This window comes from Leptinotarsa decemlineata, unplaced genomic scaffold, assembly GCF_025532065.1.
Source record: "Leptinotarsa decemlineata unplaced genomic scaffold, Ldec_3_MD MMD2_P_RNA_scaffold_2, whole genome shotgun sequence".
Lineage (NCBI taxonomy): Eukaryota > Metazoa > Arthropoda > Insecta > Coleoptera > Chrysomelidae > Leptinotarsa > Leptinotarsa decemlineata.
The window spans coordinates 17719616-17746692 of NW_027412529.1; the positions used below are offsets into that span (position 1 = coordinate 17719616).

Sequence of the window (27077 nt, forward strand, 5' to 3'; positions counted from 1 at the left end):
GGATGCACAAACTTTCATTAGGAATAACTTTTTTCGAAAAACCCTTAATAAATAAGTTTCCCATATGGTGCATACTTTGGGGATGACACTATATGTATATTAGATTCAAAGCACACCTAAATATTTGCTGCATGGGGGTGTCAATCACCCTTGCGGGGCATTGTTTTCACTGAAAATGAAGATGAATAAAATATAATATAATATAATATAAAATCTAATATTGGTATACTCAGTCAGATACTCATTAGTCTGGCTCACATGTACTCGATTTAGCTCTTTTTGGTGAGATTTTTCAGCCCTGTTCAAAAATTACGACCAAGGTGTCATTCGATTCGTATTTTTGTCTAGAAAGTTTAAGGAAAGGTCCGAAAAGGCGCCGATAACAATTACAAAAGTTATAAGCAATTAAGTGGAAAAAAAATGGGGCTTTAGTTTTTTCTTAATATCTCGGAAAATTTGAAAAATTTTGGAAATTTGAAAAAAGATTTGAAAAGATCAATGAATTTGCGTAAAAAAAGTCCGGACTTCCGAAACTGTATCTCGATTATTTATAATTTTTACAGAGCCCTTAAAATAGAGCCAAAAACTTAAAGGATAATAGAATTTATGATTTAAAAAAAACGGTTCCTTAATTTTAATATTTAGTTGCAAAAAACGATTGTTAATTAACAAACGCATTTTTTAGCAACAAAGAAATTTTTTTAAAAAACAATGTTTTTTCTGAAAATCATGATTTTTTTCCATTAACATAATGCAAAAAAAAAAATTCGAATTGCTTATGAACAATGTATTTGTTTATAATAAATTTATTAACAATAGCTGTAAAAAATAAAAAAAAATATTAATCAGTTTTTAGCCATGAGACATTGAAACAATAAAAAATTTGAAAAAAAAAAATTGTAATGTATTTTTTATAAAATTATAATTTTCAATTGTCAATAAAAAAATATAAAATAATAATTTTTTTATTTTGGCAACGGTAATCTATTTTTTTGCCTGTTGAGGATAACTTCACCAAAGGAAAAAAATGCCAGGGTTTTAGGTTAATGATTATAGGGATTTTTATATTAACTTTCAATTCAGAAAAAGTTATTTATCAACAAATTTATGATTAACGTTAAAATTGGGATAAAAATTTTTTGACTGCGGATTATTGTTTATTGATGTATCCCAACATCACATGAATTTTTTCATTCCTTAATATTCACATTTAATATGTTTAAATATTTTTTTTTGTTTTTATGTCAGAGTGACGAAAGGCGCGCGGAAGCCAGACTACCCGCTTTTGGCTTTATTTTCTGGGCTCTGTAAAAATTATAAATAATCGAGATACAGTTTCGGGAGTCGGGATTTTTTTTACGCAAATTCATTGATCTTTTCAAATCTTTCTTCAAATTTCCAAAATTTTGAGAATTTTCCGAGATATTAAGAAAAAACTAAAGCCCCACACTTTTTCACTTGATTGTTTATAACTTTTGTAATTTTTATCGGCGCGTTTTCGGACCTTTCCTTAAACTTTCTAGGCAAAAATACGAATCGAATGACACCTTGGTCGTAATTTTTGGACAGGACTGAAAAATGTTACAAAAAAAAGTACATGTGAACTAGACTATATATTGAAGGGTCCAAAATGAGCACTTTTCCCAGCTTGTTTTGGATTAATTCTACGCCATAGGTTCCAGTTTCACCTTTTATATTAAAGAGTATTTGTTTATTACTGTATAAAATCACCGTTGTTTATAAATAGTTCAAATAATTATTTTTGAAGATAGACATTAAAATTATAGCTCCAATATTCAATTTTTATTATTCGTGTATTCCACGAGAACAACAACATGACTAAAAAACGTATACCATAAACTAGTTCTTCTGAATATAATGTACATCACATGCATATGAAAAACTGAACTGCTTTTGACATATGTTTGAAATGAATTGAATTTTCTGAATAAATTCATGTGAAATACATGTTGAAATAGATATTTCAAGTTACGAATTCAAATCATGAATTAATGCAGATTGAAAGTCTGAATTTGTTTCCCGTGTTCATACAAGAGGACAAATACCTGTCCACTCGCAAGAGAAATTTTAGTGAAATTGGTGACACATGTGAGTCGTTATATTCGTGCCACGTACCAGTGTTGAGCGTTTTCTTATGTTTATGCCTAACCAGGGACATAAGGCAAAGGATATGTATGAGGGCTTGATTAATTTTCTAGAACAAAACGAGCTGGATCTGAAGAACATTCGTGGACAGTCGTACGACAATGCTTCTACAATGAGTGGCATATATAATGGCCTACAAGCATTAATACAAGAAAAAAATAGCCTAGCAGCTTGGGTGCCGTATGTTGGCATTCACTTAATCTTGTCATACAATCGGCAGCCAGTTGTTGTCTCAGAGCAATAAGTTTCTTTGATTTTTTAGAAGAGCTCTATGTATATTTTACTGCTTCAACTAACATGAACAATAAAGTTAGTTGCTGTTTAAGAGAAGCAAAAACCGACTAACCTTTTCTTGTGCCAAATAGAACGACAACTCGCTGGTCATGTCAAGTTGAAGCCACTAAAGCACTTTTGCGATGCTATAATAGTTTTATAAATGCCCTCGAAAAAATTATTGAGGACGAAGAAGACACAGCTAAATGGCAAAGTTAGCGGAAGCCTACAAAATCCTAGATTGGCACCCAAGCCGCTAGGCAGCACTGCTTACTTCATTGAAATCAACCATTGAAAATAAAAGAGACAGTTTTAATGACTATAAAGTAAAAGCTTTCGAGCTAGTTGATTGCCGAAACTACGAAAAAGAAAAAAGGAGAAAAACAAAAAGAAACGTCCGGTTATCCACTTCAGATTGCCCGCAAGCTTCGGAAGTTCAGTTGTCACCCTCGGACAAGTTTAGAACTCAAAACTACCTCCCAGTTGTCGACCAGCTCGTGACCGCTCTTCAGAAGAGAATGGACGCGTACTCACTTCTAAATGCACGATTCGGATTTTTGAAAAATTCAACAATTATTTCTGATCAAGAAATTTTGTCTGTCAGCCAAAACTTGGTGAAAACCAACTGCGACGAAGTAGATGATAATCTTGGTAACGAATTTATACATTTCAAACTATTTATAGTTCACTATGAAGAATTCGAACAAAAGAGAAGAGGAGAGATTAGCTGTGAGAGATAGATGTATGAATTGTTGTCTAAAACAATGTTAAAGAGTGCTTTCTCAACGTTGAGGTAATTCTGAGAATTTATCTCACACTAATGGTGACAAATTGTACGGCTGGAAGATCCTTTTCGAAACTGAAACTCATAAAAAATAAACTCCGAAGTTCCATGACCGAGGACAGATTGAATCTTTTGGCTCTCCTCAGTTTAGAGAGTGATGTTTTGAGGGAAACAGACTTCGACGATATTATCTATAAGTTTATTAATGTGAAAATCAGACGAAAAATAATTTAGCTTGTAGGTACCTCTAGTTTAATTTTGAATGAATTTTATGTTAGCCAATTTATTCAGCTGCTCCCTTCTTTAACTTGACCTCAATAGAAATTTTCAACAGTTAACCACAAACGATTTGAGGGCCTCCACCACATGCTCTGCATATGGGCCGCCGCGCCGAAGTCTAAATCCGGCGCTGCTTAGTGGCAATTTCAGTTACACAACGTAAAATACAATGGAAATGAAAGTGAAACTTTTGAATAAATGAAAAGATTAATACATACCTATATAATAGTAAAAGAATATGACACAATAATTGGAACACAGTAAAATATATAATATAAATAAAACGATGTAGTTTGTGTTTTCCTTATTGAAATGTACATGAATTTTAATTCAATTATTTTTCTGTCAACAAAATCGGAAACTACTTTCCTAGATTGAGAAAAGATGAATAGTCTTATTTTTTTTACAAGTGAATCATTCGAATAGTTTGAATCTACTCCGGAATATTATTATTCAGTTTCGGAGTCAATTAAGTATATGAGTGTTGGAAAATTAATTTTTGTGCCTGGGAAATAACATGATCATTTTTACTGCGGGTGAGTCGGCAGAGCGTAATTTATGTTCTTTCTTATGGTAATAGATGATAATATAATAAGGAAAGAGATGGCGAATATAAAAAAAAAATGTGCTTCGTAGGACAGAATCTCAGTTGAACAATAAGGCGGTTTGGACAATATTAATTTCAGGAACCTGTTTTTTAGCCCCTCAAAAGGGCGAAGGTGCGTATGGCAGGTTCCTCCCCAACAAGTGATTCGGTAGCTCAGGGCGAAAGATATAATCATACCCCAAATTCAACACAACATTTATTTGAAGCGGAAAAAATAGTTTTCAACATTCTCGAAAAATTCTAATTAAACTTCATCACCTGTAATTAATAATCATTTTTTATTCATTTCATTCATATTATGACAAAACTCATTTGTGTGATATGAAATGTTCATTGTCGACGTATACTTACACGTACATATATACATCATTAAAAAAAATGTTTTGAAAAAATTCATTTAAGAGGAGTTGTGGGGATTATGACGCTTAAATTTGGATACAGCGCCGGCTTCAGGACAGGACAACTCTCCTGGACCCGACGATTCACGTGAAAAAATTGTTTTGCAGACAATTTTTTCAAGTATTTCCAAATCCGGCTCGAAATAATATCTGGAAGGTTTTTTCAATCTCATATAAAGGAGACAATGCGATATTTGCTATTAGACTTCAACGGGTCTAGATCCTTCTGGTTGGTAGCTGAAGCTGGTAAACAGAGCTCTACAAAATCCACAATATCACCACTAACACAAGCGGATGGTTCAGTTGTTACAACAGCCATAGAAAAAGCAAATCTACTAGCTGAACAATTTGCGTCCCACTCCACAGTCGATTTTATGGGAAAGGCACCATCCACTATTTCCACTTTAGAATCCCCAATGGCGGAAATTACTTTTCGACAGCGTCTAGTCAGGCGAATTTTGAAACAGCTCAATATCATCAAGGCGTCTGTCCCTGATGAAGTGCCCCTCATCGTACCAGTATTATACGCAGACTTTTCAACCTGTCTTACAAATAAGGGGGTTTTCCTTCTTGTTGGAAGATTTTTCGCGTTCTGACTATTCCTAAAAACGGCAAAAAAAATCTTCCAAATAACTAAAGCCAGTCACTTTGCTATCAGTGAAATCATGGAGAAAGTCATAAACCACCATATCTTGAAATATTTGGAAGGTTTCAACATCTTGAGCGAAAACAAAGATCAACAGGCGATCTTCTATTGAATGTTACCCATATCTGGAATAACGTAATCGAGAAACATGGAGAATCAAGAGCTGTTGTTGATATTTCTAAGACCTTTGACCGTGTGTGGCATGAGGGTTTGCTGGCCAAACTTCGATGCTATGGCTTGTCGGATCATTTTTGTGTATGGCTCTTCAGCTTCTTGAAAGAACGTTCCCTGCAAGTGGCCGTAGACGAATATCTCTCGAATACTTTCACCAAACCAAGAATCCAATATATTGCTTTGCTGACGACAGCACACTTGTCTTGAGAATCTAGAAGTGATTTCGAATTTGGGGTGGAAGGAACCAAGTTCAATTCAATGCCACAAAAACCCAGGCATCGGTTTTCTCCAAGAAGATAAATGTCTCCGAACAGGATATAATGACGCAGGTCAGACAATACCGCTTTCTGCTTCGAAAAGTTTGTTGGGGGTTAAAATGTACACCAATATGTCTTGGCACAATCATGTCGCTGGAATTGCAAAGGGTGCTTCTCAAAAGCTTGAAATACACCCCAGCAACTTTTGATGCTTTATAAAGCTCAGATCAGACCTTCTTTAAAGTATTGTTTACATGTATGGAGCTCTGCCCCCAAAGCATACCCTGAAGTTGCTGGATTCCATTCAGAAAAGAGCCATCCGCCTGATTGGAGAAGCGAACATCACGTGCAACCTTGATAGCCTGGAATATCGAAGGAAGGTTGGAGATTTGTCTCTCCTCTATAGATACTTTCACGGGAAGTGTTCAAGTGAATTAGCACATTTGATTCCACCAAGAGCGGTACATATCAGAAATACGCGTCGGAATGTGGCTCCTCATCGTTTTGAGGTTCAACTCAGTACACCTCGAACTTCACTGTTAAAGAACTTCTTCACCTGGAGCCTGCGTTTATGTGAAATAAACTTCCGGAGAACGTTTTTCCAAATGGATTTAATCTCCAGCGATTCAAATCCAATGTCAATTGCTACTTTCGCATAGGCACCGCTCTGAGAGTGTCTTAAGGATTTTCCCGTAGTGTTAGTGTTTTGTTCTTAAAAAAAAAGACTTCAACCGATGTTAAACCAAGAATTGATTACGAATAATGGGCAAAAAGTGTCTACATGACAGAATGGTACTGGATGCAGCCTGTAAAGTCGTCAGGAGTTCGGATCCCCTACTCTGCATGGTCCGTGACCATAAGAGAGCAGAAATTGGAGCATTTCTCTTTAGGGCAGCTGCCCGAGCAGCTGATGTACTCGATATAGTTTTCGACACTGAACGAGGTGACCACAACTCTGTCACCGAGTTGGAACCCGTTCTACAAAAAGCTCAGATAAAAGCCGCAGAGATCACCTTACTTCTGCGAAAACACAAGGATAAGCCAATGCATGGGGTCTTCTTCAATAACATTGGAGACCTTGGCTTATCAAAGCGCCTGACGTTCGCTTTTCTCAGGTCGAGTGGGCTCAAGTCGGAAACTGAGGGGTTCATTATGGCTTGCCAGGATGGTGTCTTCAACACCTTAGTCTACCGCAGTCGCGTGATGGTATAGAGGTTCCTGACACAAGGTGCAGGGCCTGCTGCGAGGCGCCCGAGACCCTAATGCACTTTTGCTATCAGCATGTCCAGCAGATGTGATCTCGGCCTATATCCATCGACATAACGTGGCCCTAAGAGTGGTATATTACCATCTATGGCACTCTTACGGTATTGACAAGACACCGGTGTTGCCCTACGCTCCGGGGGATATTGAATCTGTTGTGGGGAACGTGAAGTGCCGAATTTATTGGAACTACCCGTTCCCCACCCTCAGGCTCATACAAGCTGATAAGCCTGATGTAGTCCTATTCGACCACCAGAGCAAAACGATATTTGTCGTGGAGTTTTCAGCTCCTGGCGAGACAAATATTGTTAGAAAAGAGGAGGAAAAACGGATAAAATATCGAGATTTTCTCTTCGAACTCCGCAGACTCTATCCAGATCACTCTGTCAAGATGGTTGTTGCCCTCTCTACTCTCGAATCTCAAAATCATACCGGCTTGCCGCACTAAGGCAGAAATCTTAGCCGCACAGATGCAGAAGGCTGTCATTCTTGGCTCACTGCGTTTGCTCAGGGCACATGATTCTCGGACCCAATGATCACTTACCCCACGGTGTGGGGAGTGGTCATTGGTTGATTATGCTGGCGCGCCCTCCCGAATGTATCGGGGCTTCGGGGGATAGGGCCTGACCAGCGCACACTACGGTGAAAAAAAAATCGTTTATTATGCATAAACAATACATTTATACATGAAAGGAAAAGAGTTAGCCAAGGGCTATCTTTCACCCCTCCCAAAAAGTATATAGTGAGTGTAAGAAAATAATATCATACAATGGTAGAGAAGAGAAAAAAATTATAGATCATATAGTTACTAATAACTCTTAATATTCTTAACATTATATTGGTCAATTTGGCAGTTTCATTGCACTATCATACATTGAATTTAAATTTTTTTAAATTAGCCCTGTGATTTTATCTGTGATTTTATTTCGTTCTTAAATTGATGAATATTATGATTTAAAAGGGGTAACATTTCATTCAGATAAGAAGGGGCTATATAAGAAAAACATCCTTGATACACCAAAACCCGTTATTTAGTGAAAATTAATAACACTATTCATGATAATAAAACAATGTTCACACTAATAACTTTATTAAAGACGTGTTTCGCTACAAAGTAGCTTCCTCAGTCGAAGTTACTCAATACCAGTTCGACTGTAAACTTTATAGATACCTATTCATTATAATCCACCGTGTAAAGTGATATAAGAAGGACGTTAATTATTCATTAGAGACACATGCAAGGTCAGCCAGATATTCGCAGGCAAATTAGTAATCATTAGAACTTTTCACTTGAAAGTTACAAGTGAATTTTTTACTGATAATTTTTATCATACCAGTTTACATTTTTGAATGACGTGAAAACTAACAAATCAGATAACAAATGGATACAAGAATAGATTAAAAATTTCAAAACAAATCAGATAACAAATGGATACAAGAATAGATTAAAAATTTCAAAACAAATCTAAATTAGCAAAGAAATTCATCCTCGCGTGGCATTTTACTGTTGAGAACAACCAAGTATCGAGTTCAGCAAATACCCAAAAAACTAGGGAAAATAACTATATACGAGTACCAGGTACGTTTCTATAGCGATATCAAAAAACATGGAGAAAGCTGTAAATCAAATTAGAATATTTGGAATGATTCAACACCTTAAGCGATTATCTATATGGTTTTCAGAGATCAACGAGCGACCTTCTTTCTTATGAGACTAACTTTTGGAACTGTCATAATAATAATAATATAAAATTTGCAAAACACTTTATGTTTCTCTATAAAGGGTCAACTGATCTCAAATCGTAGAATAGGAGCTATTCAATTTCTCCACTGTCACATCTTTAAGGTATGTTCCTAGTTTTTCATTGAACCACTAGTACATATTTTTAATGTAGCCCTTGAAAACAATATTTTCCCTAATGATTTCAAAATAAAAGTGTACCTAACACCTATTTTTTGAAAGGGTGGTAGACCTAACGGTGTGAAATAATATGAGTGGTAAACATAAACTACTCAGCCAAATTATTCAAGATTTTATTATGAAACGACATATATAAAACGTTGTTTTTGAGTTCAGTACTTTTCAACATGGTTTTTGCATGAAAAATGGTCATTTTTGAGTTTGCATCCAAAGCAATAGCGAATTAAAAGCAACTAGATGTCGCATACGCTGATTGTGAAAAGGCATTTGACAAATTAAACCATAACATTCTTTTATCTTCTCCTAAAAATGTAAGCCTTTTGAAACAAGCTCATTTTTTTTTTAATCTTATTTCGAACTATTACTACAGTCAGTTGAAGTTGGGAACTTTAAATCTAATCAGTTCGTCACAACGTCAGGTGAGCCCCAGGACAGTATTTTGAGCCTTTTGCTCTTCACTCTTTTCATCAATAATCTAGCATCTTCGGTTTTGTTATTTGACGATGACTTTAATATTTTTGAAGATATTGACATTAGTGAAGACTGCATTAACAATAAATTGATGGATGTAGCCGTTACTACTTGGTGGGTGGATCATCATGAAAAATGAGAAATAAAACTTTATGTTTTAAAACGGTTTTATTTAGCTTGCCCTGTTTGTTTGTTTGGGTCAAATTTAGTAATTGAAGTTTAACCCTCTTCCTGTTGACAGATTCATCTGAAATTTGGTACACACATTTAATTTTGATGACAATACAATTTAATGAATTATGTATCATTGTAAATCCGAAATAGCCGCAGATTCGAAATGACGGATTACATATTGTTTCACAACTACCTCAATATGGGTTGAATAACCTCCATATGCATATCAAACCGTCAAATCGACAGATTTAGCAATAAAAGCCAACTAGAGAGATAAAAGCTAGAGAAAATTTCCCAATCCCTTGACAACAAGAAGATCGCGGTTTCTGTAGTTCTCGATATTGAAGGAGCATTTGATAATGCACTGATAGATTTTACTATTTTGCTTCTATTCTATTTTTACTGTTTTTGGATAAAATAAAATAATACTGCGAAGCAACCATCAAATTACTACTTTTTTATTTTCTGTCATTCAACTAACTTTACCAACCATACATTTTTGCCAACTGTTCAACACAAAACTAAACTAGGAAACATATGTTCGAACTACACTTAGTAGATAAAGACAATATAATGATTCAGAAATTATTATTTCAGCTTATTATTTTATCACCTTCTCTTAATAATTACTGAATCATTGGGTCAAATTAACAATATAAAAGTAATTCAACAAAATGACAAATACATAAAGTTATTCCGGAATACCAAACATCAATGTATTCCTGAATCTTTGAAATTTGTTTACATCCAAAGGTTTTGTGAATATATCAGCAGTTTGCATGTCAGTTGGACAATACAAAATACTTATTAAACCTTCTTTGATTTTCTCATTTATGAAATGGAACCTAACGTCTATGTGCTTAGAACGTTTATTACACTGATTATTTTCAATTATTTTTATAGCACTTTGATTATCCACGTTCAATTTTATTCTCACTTCAACCTTTGTGAGTTCTTCAATTAAATGTTTCAAATATACCAGTTCCTTGATACACTCTGCAGCAGCAATGTATTCTGCTTCAGTACTGGATAGTGATACTATTGGCTGTTTTCTTGAACACCAAGAAATAGGGCCACCACAAAACATGATTACATAGCCTGAGGTGCTTTTTCGTGTTTCAGTGTCACCCGCAAAGTCACTGTCACTGTAAGCAGTTATTTCATTTATTCCATATGTTGCGCAATATGCAATACCTAGATTTTTTGTTCCTTTCAGGTATCGGAGCACTCTCTTCATATTGGATATATCTTTATTTGTTGGATTTTCCATTCTTCTACTTCCATATCCCACAGCATATGAGATGTCAGGGCTAGTTTTGTTTGAAAGGTAAAGCAAACTTCCTATTAAGTTTCGGTAGGGAAAGTTTGTGTTAAACACACTTTCGTCTTTTGTATCAGTCGCTAGAGGTGTTTTAGCCGGTTTCGCATTTTCCATATCAAATGATTTCAAAACATTATTTACATAATTTTCTTGACTTATGATTATTGAATCTGCTTTCTTTTCAATTTCTAGACCAAGAAAGAATTTCGGATTATCTTCTGAAACAGTTTCGAATTTTTTGTCTAAGTTTTTCAAGAGATCATTCATTTCTTCTTCATTCTGTCCTATCAATATTCCATCGTCCACGTATATGGCAAGCATAAGTGAACCGGTATCATTTAAAAATATGCAGTTCTCACTTTTGAGAATGCGAAGTCCGTTTAGTCTCAAAAAATTGGTAAAAGTTTTATTCCACTTTAACGGGGCCTGTTTTAGGCCATAAAGGGATTATTTGAGTTTGCATACCTTGTTTTCTTCGGAATAGCTTTCTGGTATCTTCATATAGATCTCTTCAGACAATTCTCCATAGAGAAATGCAATTTTTACATCAAATTTTTTGATAATATAGTTGTTGTGAGCTGCTAATGCAAATAAAATTCTCAAAGAGCTCATATTTACCACGGGACTGAATGTTTCTTTGTAATCCAGACCATATTTTTGCTCACAGCCTCGTACAACAAGTCTCGCTTTGTATCTTCCGTTTTCTTATACTTTAAAAACCCATTTACTCGACAAAATCTTCTTATCTTTCACTTCATGTTCATTCACGAACACCCATGTGTTGTTTTTCTTTAGTGATTCTTTTTCGTCTTCTATTGCTTTTAACCATTTGTCTTTTTCTTCACTATTTATTGCTTCTTCATAAGTTAAAAGTACATAATCATCGTATTTTTTTGGTACTCTTACATCTCTTCCTCCGACTGTTGTTTGGCCTTCTCTGAATCTTAACATTTCATTGCTTTCATAAAATTCTTCTTCAGTCTTTGTTTCTTCTCTATTTTCTGGGTCCGATTCGTTTTCTAATTCCAAATCGTTATTCTCATTTACTGGTATTTCTGGATCTGTCAGTTTCTTACATTCATCATCTACCCATTCTATATTTATTTTCGATACATCCTTTTTATCCAGTAAGTTGCTATCAATCTTGTCTTCAAAAATAACATCTCTATGTATAATCATTTTATCTTTTTCATTGTCCCACAAACGGTATCCTGTTGGGGAATATCCAATGAAAATATACTGTTTACTCCTTGCGTCCAGTTTCTTTAAATAACCAAGAACCTTTGCATGTGCTTTACACCCAAATAAGTGCAGATCTGACAAATTTGGTACTTTATTAGTCCATTTTTCAGCTGGTGTTACATTTACCGTTTCACTTGGACATCTATTCAGCAGATAAACAGCAAATCTTATAGCTTCGCCCCAAAAACCTTTATCAAGGCCAGAGTCAAAGATTAACGCTCTCGCCTTTTCCATAATTGTTCTATTTAATCTCTCTGCTTTTCCATTGAGCTGAGGAGAGTGGGGTATTGTGGTGTCCATGATGATTCCCTTACATTTCTTATTTTTGATACTTTAAGATTATGGTATGCTTCTACTTCAAGTACATTTTGTTTCAGATAATCTGAAACTTCACACTTATTTTTCAATAAGTAAACCATAGTGAAGTGGGTAAAGTCATCTAAGAAGGTTAAAATGTACCTTTCATTATCCCAAGTAACAGGATCAATAGGTCCACACAAATCCGTATGGATTATTTCAAGTGGTCTCATAGCTCTTGATCTGATTTTGTTGAATGGAAGTCGTGTTTGTTTTGCTTCCAAAAATGTTTTACATGGTTTGCCCATTTTTTCACAGTCTGCTTTACTAATATTTATCCCTGTAGAAAGATCCAAGAGTTTTTTAATATTATTAATACTTAAATGACCCAATTTTCGGTGCCATAGTTCCGCATTTTCTTCTTTCTCAGTAAATAAACTTTCTGAATTATTGTCCAAATTCACTACGTAACGTCCATTTTCTTTTTTCTGTCCTTCAAGAATTTTGTTGTTGTTTTTTATTATGGTTACTTTTTCCTTTTCGAATATTACTTTTCCTTCCTTTTCAGTGATTGCGTTGACTGAAATAAGGTTTTTACTTAGTTCTGGGATGTAAAGAACATCATTTAAAACACAGTCATTTCCTTCAATGGAGCCAATACCAAAACTTTTCATATCTTCACCTTTTTTAGCAACTAATATTTTGGATGTAGTTTCTTCCAAATCATTGAATATTTTTATATCATTACACATGTTACTTGACGACCCTGAATCTACCACAAAATTTTTCAATGCTTCTTTTGTTTTTATTTCGCCTTCTGTCAAAAATGCAACTTTTCTGTCGTCTTTCCTTTTTCGAAAAAAACAATCTTCTTCAAGATGATTGGTTTTTTTACAGATGGAACAGTTCCTCCGCTGATTTTCAGTATTTTTCGTGCACGATTTTGCAAAGTGCCCAAAATTATTACATTTCACCTCTTCTGTGGTTCTTGTTCTGGAATTGTGTGATTTATATCCTCCTTTCTTTTCTTCATAGGTTTTGAACGCAACTGCCCCTTCTTCTTCGTTATTTTTACTTCTGGCTTCTTCGGCAATCAGTCTTGATGTTAGTTTTGTGAGTGTTCTATCTGAGCTCGGAGAAGAGTCCCAAGCAGTGTTGAAATATTTCAAACGTTCTGGTAGCATTGATAAAATTTTAGACATTACCATTTCATCGTCAATGTTTTGTTTCAAATTCTTTAGTCGGTATGCCAAGTTTTCAATTTTGCTTATATGAAGTGAAATGTCTGAACCCTTTGTATAGGAGAAGTTGAAGAATTCTCGTAGAAGGGTGCATTTTTGATCCTCTGAGTCCTTTTTATAGATACTGTGTAGTTTTTGATACATTTCATATGATGTTTTGCAGTTTAATATATGCATTAATATTTTTTCTCGACTGTTGTGATTATTACTCTTTGACCTTTGGCGTCCTTTTTCATCCAATCAGCTTTTTTTTTTGCATCGGTAATATTTTCTGCCAATAATTCTCCATTAACTATTTCCCAAATGTCTTGTGACTTGAAGATTACTGTAGTTTGGAATTTCCATAATTGAAATGATTCACCATCACTCAGTTTTTCAATCGATGACAACTCTTCCATTGTCGTGTTGTTGGCGGCCATTTTTCGATATTATAGTTCTTACTTTTTGTCGTTTTTTACGTTTTAGTTTTTCAGATCGCTTCCACGATTTACTTTTGGAGCATCTGGGCCCATAACCTGATAGATTTTACTATTTTGCTTCTATTCTATTTTTACTGTTTTTGGATAAAATAAAATAAAACTGCGAAGCAACCATCAAATTACTACTTTTTTATTTTCTGTCATTCAACTAATTTTACCAACCATACATTTTTGCCAACTGTTCAACACAAAACTAAACTAGGAAACATATGTTAGAACTACACTCAGTAGATAAAGACAATATAATGATTCAGAAATTATTATTTCAGCTTATTATTTTAACATGCACTACCGCACTACCTAAACCTATAGGATCAGCCCTGGCTGGAAAATGTAATGAATAACTGTATGGCTATTTGCCATGCTGATAAATAGAACTGCAACTACGACTTTTCAAGACGAGACCATTAGGTTTAGGGTCACCAGGGGCTGCCCTCAAGGTGGAGTACTATCTCTCCTTCTGTGGTCGCTTCTGATAGATAGTCTGCTTGATGCCCTCGTTAGTAGAAGAGAAGTAGATCTGCGAGCTCATACAGATGACCTTATTATCTTGGCAAAGTCAATTTCGGGAAGAGTAGCATGAAATATCCTCCAAGGTACGGTGGACGTGGTTGACAGTTGTGCTAGAGCAGATGTCTCCAGGAGGAGAAAATTGGACGATTTAACGCCACTTTCCCTCAATGATGAGGTCATTCCATTTGGAAGAGAGGTGAAATATTTTAGTATTGTCCTTGATGAAAAACTCACCTGGAATGCTTATTTGAAAAAAGTTTTACACAAATCCAGACTTTTCCTATGGGCTTGTCGAAGGATTTGTGGGTAAAACCTGGGATTTAGATCCCAAATAAATCTACTGGATATGTGTGATGATTGTCAGACCAATGATCACTTATAGAGCAATTGCCTGGTAGCCGTAAAGCTTTACAAAAAACGACTCAGGCAAAGTTATCTGGCTTACAGAGACAGGCTTGCCTAGCTATCTGTGGTGCTATCATTACCACACCATCAGCGGCCATACAGATCCTTCTAGATCCACCTCCTCTCCACATTTTTCTGGAGAGAGAAGCTAAATGGATTGTATAGAGACTTGTGCACATCGCCAATTGCACAAAGCAATCTAATGCAGAGTACACTAGATTGCTGGCTGACACTGGAAGTCAGCACAGCATTCTGACAATGAACTCTGACATTATGCCTACAGCTGTCAACTATGATCTGCCGTTTCCCGAGTAGAGAGGATTGGATCCTCCGGAAGGAGGAAATATTAAGAGCAGATAGTTGTTGGTTCACATATAGATCAAAAACACCTTCAGGCTCTGGTGCAGGTGTTTTCAGTTGCAGACCCAGTACAGATATATCAACCTGTCTATGCGACTGTATTTCGAGCGGAAATCTATGCTATTGAGATATACACATACACATACATATATATATATACACATACAGGTCAATAAAAGTTTTCTTGGACAGTCAAGCGGCGTTGGAAGCTATTGGCTCTTACCGAGCAACGTCTATGTTGGTAGCAAATTGCCAGAAACAACTTTCCTCAATAGGAAGACTCAACAAATTGTCTCTGGTCTGGATTCCTGGCCACACTGACCTGGAAGGCAATAAGGCTGCTGACTTTCTTGCAAAGGGGGGTGCTGCAAGTAGCTTTATCGGACCAAAACCTGTCATTGGTATTGCTTTAGATTTCACCAAACAAACATTGAACGCCTGGATGGCAAGAAGATTTAAAGACTTCTGGCAAAATCTTCAAGGATTGGCTCACTCCAAGGCATTCATTAACCCTTCAAAGTATGTAACCAAACAGTTGTTCGACTACAGTAGGGATGAACTACGATGTCTAACACGCCTCTTTACAGGTCACTGTCGTCTGAATCATCATATGCTGAGACTCGGACCGTCGGAAGACAGCGTGTGTCCTCTTGTTAGGAAATAATCGGCTTCGTCAAGAAGCTGGGTTTATTCGGTCGAGTTTGAATATGTATGAGCCACAATAAACCCTTGCGGGTTGCGGTAGAGGGTCGAATAGGCCCACTCACTTTTGACATAACCTTACCTTACCTCAATATGGGGATCGAATGACATGACTTGACTAGAAGAATACTAGTACACTCTGAAAAAGATGCAAATTCAAGATGGCCGCAGCTACAAAGTGGCGGATCACATATCACCTTGTAATACTGAGGCACTAAATCAACTGAACAGAATTAGAAGAATTGAGTAGCAAAATTAGAAACGGAAAACTTGAAAATGAAATAAGTAAAAAAATATTTCAAACGGTTTCATTGAAAAAAAAATAATGATGAAGACTAAAAAATAATTCAGAAGGCATAGGTAGCAGTCGTCACACCACTCTCCACAGCAATCTACGGTATTAATCAGATAAAATAAGTCGTTGAGTGTAGTATTAACATATTTACTCAGGTTACGCTACGATCAACGATTTTATTATTTTTTCCCTGATCAATATTGGAGATTGCTAAGATGTGATGACTGACTGCTACCTAAGATCTTCCGAATTATTTTTTAGTTTTCAGTACATTATCTACATCATTATTACCTTTGTTTTCAATAAAATCGTTTAACGAAATTTTTTTATTTATTTTATACTAATTGAATTTGTAACTAACGTTACTGCAGTTGCGTCCTATAAGGACATTTTTAAAATCTGTTTTCTGTCTGTTTTTCCGTTAATCAGCTGTCGCCCCCAAACGAACGACAACTCTTAGAAGTTGAGAAACTTGTGCGAGCTAAGGACTAACGAGGTCTTACCTTTCAACGTGTGATTCCTAACACGGTATACAAATGAATACAATAAACTGCATTAACTTGAATTAACTGTATAAACACTCAGTGACTCGAACAGGGTTGAAAGATGGTTCTATAAGAATAAAATGAAAATTAATACTGGACATTATAACTTATACCCAAAGACAAACTTTCATTCTTAATGACTATGTTATTGAGGGTTTGAAAATCAAGAGAGTATATCAGGCTAAAGATCTAGGTGTTACCTTTCGAACCAATTTATTATTAGTATGGAGGCTTTTATTGATATTTATAATAATAAAATATATTTATAATGAAAAGTTTGATGTGTACCTTTTTATGATATCATATCAGATGTTATCGAGTCTTTTCAACGTGTAAAGGTTAATTGATAGGAAACATTGACAAGATATTTTGAATTATTCGAAGGAGAGAGTCATCGAACTGGTAACTCATCACCCATATTTTCTTGCCTAAAGATTTTTTTTCCTTATGTGTTTCAAAAAATGCATCGAGAGCGATTTTCGAATCAATATCGACTTCAAAGTGAAAGCATATCAAAATGCATCAATTTCAAAAGCAAATATTTTGAAAACGAATAAAACAAGTCAAAAATTTTTAAAGATTCATTTCTGGGTCAGATTTGAGATTACATATTACACAGCTCTACAAAATTTTTTTTGTGTTGCCCTGGATATTTTTGCAAATTTTTATGTTTTCGAGTGCCTAAATCACGAATATATTTATGAAAGTACTGAATGTGCTCTATTTTTTATGATTTTTACGTATCTTGTATTTTTAATAATAATCGGCTTGTTAGTAAAAAAAAAATTATTTTCTCAGTCATGATTAGGCTTCTGCGCAACTTCTTTGCGCGTACAAGCATCACGTGATCCCCACTTCTCGGGCTCCTTGCTCTGCAAAACAGCTGAGAACTCAGTTATTTGATAATATTGAAGTACTAACACGGAAATCTGGATAAGTTGTTATATGTTAATATTTTGTTTCAATTGTTGAGTGTCCGTTCTAATATATTTATTTATCTTGTCTTTTTAAACATGAGTTTGTCACGAAGGAAGTGCAAATATAGTAGTGATTTATTCTGTTATATTTGTGGTATTTATATATCAAAAAAACAAAAAAGAAATATCACAGACTTTGTTAAGGAAATTTATGCTGAATATTTCGGTTTTAAAATGGACAAATTAAATAAATAATGGGTTCCTAATAAAGTTTGTAAGTCTTGTGTTGAGTCTTTGCGGTTGTGGAAAAAAGGAGAACGTTCTGGATTAGACTTTGGTATTCCTATGATCTGGATGGAGCCTAAGAATCATTTCGATGATTGTTACTTTTGCGAAATCAAACGTGGAGATATCCAGACTTACAGTCTACAAAATGTCCTGTTTTACACAGTGAAAATCTCCCTCAGCCTATTTATGTTTCAAAACTGATTCGCATGCCCTCAGAAACAATGATGTTGCCAAATTCACAGAAATCGAATCAGAATACTAGTGGAAGTGAATGGAAGGGTGAAACATCTACGCCAAAGTTGTTTTCTCAAAATGAACTCAGTGATTTAATACGTGATCTAAATTTATCAAAACAAGGATCAGAATTGTTAGCTTCAAGATTGAAAGAAAAAAAATTATTGGCACCGACAGTTACAATCACAACGTACAGAACGCGAGAAAGTGAGCTATTACAATTTTTTTATGAAAATGAAGGATTGGTATACTGTAATAATATTGCGAAGCTGCTTCTGGACATGGGTTTGAAAGAATACAAACCTACTGAGTGGCGTCTTTTTATTGATAACTGTAAAAGAAGTTTAAAATGCGTCTAACTGCATAATGGAAATAACTTTGCATCAATTCCAATTGCCCATTCTACAAAACTCAAAGAAGAATATGAAAATGTCAAATTAGTTTTAGAAAAAATCAATTACTCGGAGCATCAATGGTCGATTTGTGTGGATTTAAAAATGGTTAATTTTTTACTTGGTCAACAATGTGGATACACGAAATACCCTTGCTTCATTTGTATGTGGGACAGTAAAGCAAAGCAACGTCATTGGGAACAAGATGTTTGGCCTGAAAGAAAGTCTTTAACTGTCGGTAAAGCTAATGTAATAAGAGAGCCGTTGGTGAGCAGAGACAAAATTATACTTCCACCATTGCATATTAAGTTAGGAATGATGAAGCAATTCGTAAAAGCTTTGGACAAGGAAGGAGATTGTTTTAAATATATTTGTAGAAAATTTCCAAAACTTAGTATGGAAAAGTTGAAAGATGGAATATTTGATGGTCCTCAAATACGGCAATTGATGAAAGACACTGATTTTATTAAAGTTATGACTGTTCCGGAAAGTAAAGCTTGGAAAAGTTTTGTGTTGGTAGTCAAAAATTTCCTAGGTAACCATAAAGCACCAAATTATGAAGAAATTGTACAAAATATGCTGACAAACTTTCAGATTCTAGGAGCAAATATGAGTATCAAGTTACACTATCTTCGCAACCATTTGAATAAATTTCCAGATAATTTAGGAAATTATAGTGAGGAGCAGGGAGAGCGGTTCCACCAGGATCTAAAAGTAATGGAAGAAAAATATCAGGGTCGATGGGATTGTCACATGATGGCCGATTACTACTGGTCTTCAAAAAGAGATTGTCCTCTGAAAAATTATAAAAGAAAAGCTCTTAAAAGGCGTTTCATGGAAATTCGAAATTTCCCTCTCTATTTACTTCAAAGTATCATATTTTTTTACAAATAAAACTGATGTCCATTTAAACATACATAAGGACATATTGTAAATAATAGAAAGGCCAATTGTAAAATTAATTTAGGGTGGTACACTTGTATGGGTGGTATTACTGATTACCTACCTGTATGATGTACCTGATTAGTATAAGTAGCTTTAGTTTTGAGTAGTTATTAGTTTTATCTTCCTCTTGAAGATGATCACTTGGTGATCGAAACACGTGTCGAGGTGTAAAAATAACGATTTGGTGTTGGGAAAAAACTCCAGTAATATTTTGTTTCTTGTTTTCGAATTTTTGTAATGTAAAATGAAAATAAATATTTAAAAGAAAACGAGAGCAAATGTTACAAAACCATTGATAATTTCATGAATTGTGAGTATAAATACACCCAAAATAAATCTTATATCTAGGGCAACAAAACCACTGTAGTTATCTGTGCCGTGTTTCTGTTATTTGATGGATATCTCTCGAATACTTTTACCATCAACTCTGGAGTTCCCCAGGGATCCATATTGTCTCCAACCCTCTTTTTATTGTATATCAACGACTTATTAGAAAAAACCAGGAATCTAATATATTGCTTTGATGACGACAGCACACTTGTCTCGTCATTCCATTTGGATTCCAGGACATCGGCTTCGGATGCACATCTTCACCGGCAGCAGGAGGTTGAATATCTTAATGAGGATCTAGAAGTGATTTCGAAATGGGGTGAAAGTAACCAGGTTCAATTCAATGCCACAAAAACCCAGGCATCGGTTTTCTCCAAAGAGATAAATTTTTTCGTACCGGATATAATAATGTCAGGTGAGACAATTCAGATTTCTGCTTCGAAAAGTTTCTTGGAGGTTAAAATATACACCAATATGTCTTGGCACAATCATGTCGCTGGAATTGCAAAAGCTGCTTCTCAAAAGCTTGGAACACTGTTACGAACCAGAAAACTGTACACACCTCAGTAACATTTGATGATTTATCAAGCTCAGATCAGACCTTCTTTGGAGTACTGTTCTCATGTATGGAACTCCGCCCCCAAACATACCTTGAAGCTGTGGATTCCATTCAGAAAAGAGCCATCCGCCTGATTGGACACGCGAACATCACTTGAAGATTTGTCTCTCTTCCTAGATACTTTCACGGGAAGTGTTCAAGTGATTTGGCACATTTGATTCCACCAAGAGCGGTACATATCAGAAATACGCGACGGACTGTGGCTGCTCATCGTTCTGAGGTTCAACTCAGTACACCTCGAACTTCAATTTTCAAGAACTCTTTCATTTGGAGCACTGCGTTTATGTGGAATAAACTCACTGAGAACATTTTTCCAAATGGATTTGATCTCCGACGATTCAAATCCAATGAATCATTACTTTCGCACGGGCACCGCTCTTAGAGCACCTTAAGAATTTTCCTGTGGTGCTTGTGTTTTGTCCTTAAAAATAGACGTATTTTCAAGAACCATTTCAGAGCGCGTGTTAGGATTTACACGTTAAAAGATTAGACCTTGTTAGTTCTTAGTTCGCACAAGTTTCGACTTTTGAGAGTGAGAGTTTTCGTTCGTAGGGAGGCGACAGCTTGTTAACTGGAAAACAGATTTTAACAGATTTTTAACAGACAGGTAAGTGATTCAACTAATGAAAGTAACCTTTTATTGTGGGATTTCCACTATACAATTTACAAAAACACAACACATGTTTCGTTATAAAATAGTTTCATTAAACGTTTTAATACTGATTGAATTCTACCTAATATGTGCTTCATATAAAATGTTACTTGAATGAGTTACAGATATTCATCAAGTATCGACCTTTTAATGACTCAAAGGCGCAAAAATAAGCTGTTTCAAAGAATACAGTCCTTTATTTAGCCGTGACGAAATCGAAAAATATCATGGTTAGAATCCATTAATAATTAATAATTTACCTTGCACTTTGCTCAATAATTATAATTTAATAATTGTTACATCGTCTACATCATTATATTAAAAATTTCGATTTCATACTTCTCAACGATCATGTTGTTATTACGTAATCGTGTTTCGGGTTTGCAGGTCACGTTCATTATTCATTATCCATGGATGCAGGTACAGAGTTTGCTATAGTATTTGTTAGTGTCGATAAGTGACATATCATCGTGTGAGGCATAGTCAAGGAAGTAGTGATTTCTTCACAATCAGGGTGACACTCAGAGTTGTAGCACTCATACTTAGTAGCAGTAAAATGTTTAGAACCCAGTTGTAAATTGTCGGTATAAATTATTTTGAATTTTAACATGTTAGTATATTTTCTAACACTGAAAAACACTTTTTAGAATATCACATCAGTATCTTTTGTCTCGTTTCAGGGCCTTCTTACCAAGCAATTTCTTCCTTACCACCTCTTGGATGGTGGAAGCGGAATGTGTCCGCGAAAGCCCAATAATTTTATAACGTGTTCATTATTATCAACATATTAACAAAGAAATGTATTTGAGCAGAACAGATATTAATTTTTGACTTTTAAAACAATTAAATTCATCAAATGTGCCAAAAACTGGTTATATAACCTACTCCTTTCGAAGAAATAATTCTATATTTCTTTTACTTGAAAGGCATAGCTCCGTAATTGGTTTCAAACTTTCATTTGCTTTAACCTTGAAAATTGTCGGAGGTAGTATTTCTCAACCATTATTTGAAACGATTGAAAATACAAAAGAAGTTCATGACAGAAAAAGTTTTTCATAATCTGGTGAAGTCGCCGATTAACCCTTCAAATTATCGGTTTTGTAGATATTTCAAGTCAGTTAAGGTTATCTTACCGTTCCCATAGACATTCCTTGTCATTAGTATCCCTATGACAACAGATATTTTATTGAATAACTGAATTTGATATAAAGTAAGTAAAATATTTTTTATGTTGAACGGTTTTATTGAAAAAAATGATAATACTGATGTAGATAATGTACTAAAAACTAAAAAATAATTCGAAAGGTCCTAGGTAGCAGTCATCACACCACTCTCCTCAGCAATCTACGGTATTGATCAGCTAAAAAATAATGAAATCGTTGAGCGTAGTATTAACACATTAACTCAGGTTACGCTACGCCCAACGATTTTATTATTTTTTACCTGATCAATACCGTAGATTGCTGAGGAGAGTGGTGTGATGACTGCTACCTAGTACCTTCCGTATTACTCTTTAGTTTTTAATACATCATCTACATCAGAGATTCTCAAACTTATTTTATCTACTGCCCACTTCTAGAATTAATTATTTTCTAGCGCCAACCAATTTTTTTTACTTTACTACATCTTAAGAATCACAATCGCAGTCATTATTTTAATAATTAAATTATGTGTGTCATGTGAAAATAAGACTTTCTGATGAGTGTAATGTAAAACACCATTTTGTAATATTAGGAAAACTTTTGTTCATGTTATTAAAACAAAAATTTCAATTTGAATTTTAAAACTAATCTAATGTGAAGGATGAATTTGATGATTTTTAACAAGTTTGTTAATATCAGGCTCGAATTTACTCAAAAACAGCCGTAAGTCATCGCGTTCGGTAATCTGCAACCGATTTCCCTTTTTTAGTTAGCAACCTTGCCACAGCACTAAATCCACGTTCACACAAATACGATGATGGGAATGCTATCAAAAATCGTTGAACGATGGACCACAATCCAGGGTACAATTGCGGGATTGGCTTTTGTACCAAAATTCTTGGTATCCATTTTTTAATTTTATTTTTATTTCCTCATTCGTTATCAGTTCGAGTTCTTCTTCCAGCTGGGGTGATTCTGCTGTGTTGACATTTGAAAAAAGATCCAACACCCAGTCCGGTATTTCCAATTTTTAAATGTCCTGGAATCGTTCTGCGAAATCACTGTGGAGGTTCTCCAAATGTTGACAGTAAACAAGCGAGTCGTCGTTGTTGAAGGATACTGCTAACAAATTAGGGAAATTGCGAAACTCACGTCTGCCGATATTATTCTTGTATAAGAGCAATTTGGCTACAAAAGCAGCAATGACATTTTTTGTTTCAATCAAATTCAAATCGTCACCTTGAAGTTGGAGAGTGACATCATTAAATAATTTATACAGGTCTGTCAAGTACGCAATATCATTCTTTGAAGTGACGAGGTTGTCGTGCAATTCTTTGTGTTTGTTTTCCAAGAACTCTACTACCGAATCAAATAGATTGTCGAGTCAGACGGTAACCTCTTGATAACCAAAGCACTTCTGTGTGAAATAGCAATCGGCTTAAATCTTCATCATTATCAACACAAAGCTGATTAAATAATCTGTCATTTAAAGAGCTGTTTCGGATTTTATTGACTGCTTTGATGATATATCGCAGTGATTGAGGGAAGAGCTCACTCAAATTTTTCGCAACCAAATGTTGCCTATGAATGACGCAATATAAAGCGAGCACATCTGGAATTCAATTTTTTAAGTTCACTATGAAGCCTTTGTGACTTCCTGTCATAGCCGGAGCGCCATCCGTAGCAGCTGATATAATATTCTTCAGTGGAATTTCTTTCTCATCACAAAATTATTCTCCTTTTGTATCCGTCTCTAAATTTTTGGCAAATAGTAGTTTTTTATATATTTTCTCATTTTTAATCAACCTCACGTATGACAACAACAATGCTTCATAGGTTGGTAAAGTGGACTCATCTAACTGAATTGAGAATTTAGAAGTCTTCAGATGATTGCACAATGACTCTTCAATGTTTTTAGCCATCTCATCAATTCGTCTTTGCACGGAACTATTGCTCGAAGGAATTTTTCGGATAATATCTGCCGCTGGTTTATGGAACACAGTATTTATTACTTCTTTTATTGCCGGTAAAATTAAATCCTCTCCAATAGTATGATGTTTACCTGTTTGAGCAATTAGCAAGGAGATATTGTAGAAAGCTCGGAGTCCGTCGTCGTCTTGCTTAGAAGCCTATGAAAACATTTTTGACACAGTTGGCTGAGCTGAGTGTTTTTTTCCAGTTCTTGAAAATAAGTCACACTTTTGTCTTTTTTATCTGAATGCATTGTATTCAAATTATCTTGTAGCCTTGAGGGTTTCATCACTTCATTCGAAAATGTTTTTTTGAGAAAGAAGGCACATAGGCGAAGATGGATTTGTGGGATTTTCAATAAATCCATATTTTATATGTTCCGCGCTATACTGCCGTTTTTTCTTTTTTGCTTCCAACATAATTTTGTCTTCAAAAATGCCGAAGTGAAGAATCGAGTATTAAAAACTTGTTAATGACACCACTCACAGTATTCACCACTGCACGTACAGCACTTTACCTAGCTAGTCGCTAACTAAATTCACTTGTTTTCATAATATTGTCGAATTACATTACTGGCTGGATGGCGCGCGCGCTTTTATATGAGGCTCCACCATACCCGCAAGTTCAAACCATCCACCATCACACAAAATGGCTGCCTGTAACGCATTCATATATAGAATGCTAAGGATACCACTCAGCAATGAAACCCGAAACAAAGAACGGAAAATCATATACCAAATAGCGAACGAGGACGGATACACCCAAAAGACAATAAATAAATTAGAAAACAGAATCAAACAAAAAATACAGGACAAGAATCAAGCCACCCCAACAGACAAAACAACACAACGATGGACAGCATTTACGTACGTAGGACACCAAACCAAAAAACTAACAAACTTCTTCAAGCCACTGAACATCAACATCACATACAAGCCAAACACGAAAATAATACAAAAAATAAACAACTATGAGAAAAAGAAGAAGAAAAAATCCAAAACGGGATATACACTATACAATGCTCGGACTGCAACAAATTCTATATCGGCCAAACCAAGAAAAAACTGATCCAAAGGTACGAGGAGCACAAAAAGACATACATAAATCCAATAGTATATAAATCAAACTTCGCAACACACGCCATACAAAATAAACATAATTTCCCCCCACCAGAGAACATAAAACTCATAAAACAAATCAACAAGGAAAACCGCATGGATATTTGGGAAAACTTAAACATCCATAAATCTAACAGTCAAAATCACTTATCGAGGAACAAGAAAAAAATCAAAACACAACAAGATCTAATGTTCAATATATCAAACAAATCAATATACACTTCTAGAAACAGTACACCTAGAGTACACCCAAATACAGGCAAATTTACCTAAAATACCTGGAGTACCTGAATTGAGGCGTTCTGACCGTATAAAAAGACATTCAACAATGACACGTTCAGTTTGAGTAGTGCCGAGATGATGACAGTACGACCCTGTCGAAAGCGCTCGCAGATAATTAAATAGAAGTTGCAACTAATTTTCCTATATTTTCAGTATTTTAGTATTACTCGTTATTACTATCACACAAAAATTAATCGTTACTGCACTAATATCGAATTTCAACACTCAAATCGCGATAACTTCCTGAACTAAACATTGACAACACGACGGCTCGCATTCTATTCGTCACCGTAACATGACTTCGAATTTAATTTTATGACTCATCAGCCAATCATAAAACTCGGTTAGTAAAAATTATCTAATACGAACCGCCAATTCTTCAGTCACGTGGACTAATCCGTTGCGGCATAATTCCTTTGTATTGTTTTTTTTGGACTTTGACTTCGCCGACACCTTTAAGATTACTATATCAGTTATTTCGACTATACCTGCTGACTATCTGTTCTTGAAACTACCTGTTTACCAATCAGTAGTCTTTATGATTCAATGTCGATAATTTGTATAAATTGTATTGTTCTTTTTTTTTTCTATTAGTCAGTGGGCTATGCTTGAAGACTGGCAATCAACAAATATAAAGAAATGAACTTTAAACGTTCAAGCCAGTCTCGAATATACCTACACAGTAGGTTAAATGTCGTATATAATCCAACGCCCTTCGTGGTATTAGCCAGGGGAGTAGTTGTTTTCTAATAGGCGTCAGCCATTTAACCTGCTGTGTAGGTATATTCGAGACTGTCTTGAACGTTTAAATTTCATTTATTTAGATTAATTGCATTGTTATTTAATGCAGAGTACCGGTCCTACTGAAAAAACTACTATTTAACGAAAGGGGTAAATGAAAATGAAGTCATTGTCGTGGAAATTTGCAATTATCATCATGAATGAATTTATGAAATGAATAGCATTTCTTTACATTACATAATTACCAATTATTCATCATTCATACTGCTTCAAACTGAAATTGATTACTTACCTCAGAATTGGATTTATGAAAGACTGTACTTTTACCTTTTGAAGAGAAAATTTTGAGAAAGCATTCTCTGGTTTTCAACTTCCCTGTAAAACTAGTCTTTCCTGCTATTAATCACACGTTAAAAGGTAGGACCTCTTTAATTCTTTGCTCACGCAAGTTGCCGTTCGTAAGGTACCTAATAGCGACAAAAAAAGTTTAAAGAGATGATAATTCTTTTGAGACAATTAAATTATCCACAATCATTCTAACCAGATATAAATTATACGCATACTTGAGATGCGATAAAGATCATAAATGATTGACTTATTTTATGACAAAGTTTTCAAAAAGTCTTCTAACTC

At 35.0% G+C, this 27077-nt stretch overlaps 2 protein-coding genes across 2 annotated transcripts in view; one reads left to right on the forward strand and one right to left on the reverse strand.

Annotated features, from left to right (window-relative positions):
* The window catches only part of LOC111514260 (uncharacterized), a 67451-nt gene that overhangs the window by 29352 nt on the left and 11022 nt on the right, over positions 1–27077 (reverse strand). The gene's annotated exons all lie outside the window — the stretch shown is intronic.
* The window catches only part of sPLA2B (phospholipase A2B), a 42026-nt gene that overhangs the window by 4544 nt on the left and 10405 nt on the right, over positions 1–27077 (forward strand). The window lies entirely within an intron of this gene.